Here is a 373-nt window from a genome sequence, read left to right on the forward strand (position 1 = left end):
CTCGATCTCCGCCGTTCATTCAATACACGCGCGGATGGACGACATCTGTTCCTCGTCCCCAACGGAATGAACCCGTGTCCGTCCCCACTAAAACGTTAAGATCTCGGCCTAGACTCAACCAAATCACTTTGGGTTTGATCCTATGGACTCGTCTAAGTGAGACGAACATATCTATACGGTTAAGAGGCCATAAAATCAAGCTTAAGTAAATGGAGAATCAAAATAAGCTCGGGATAATGGGGAGTTTTATACCTTTGCTCTGAGAAGGGAAGCTTCGATCAGAGATGCTTGGTACGTTCGTTCGGGTCCAATGAGGCTATGGATTGAGTCCCTGGTCTTGGTGTGAAGCCTAAATATGAATTCGACCACAACC

Source organism: Phalaenopsis equestris, unplaced genomic scaffold, assembly GCF_001263595.1.
Source record: "Phalaenopsis equestris unplaced genomic scaffold, ASM126359v1 Scaffold234953, whole genome shotgun sequence".
Taxonomy (NCBI): Eukaryota; Viridiplantae; Streptophyta; class Magnoliopsida; order Asparagales; family Orchidaceae; genus Phalaenopsis; species Phalaenopsis equestris.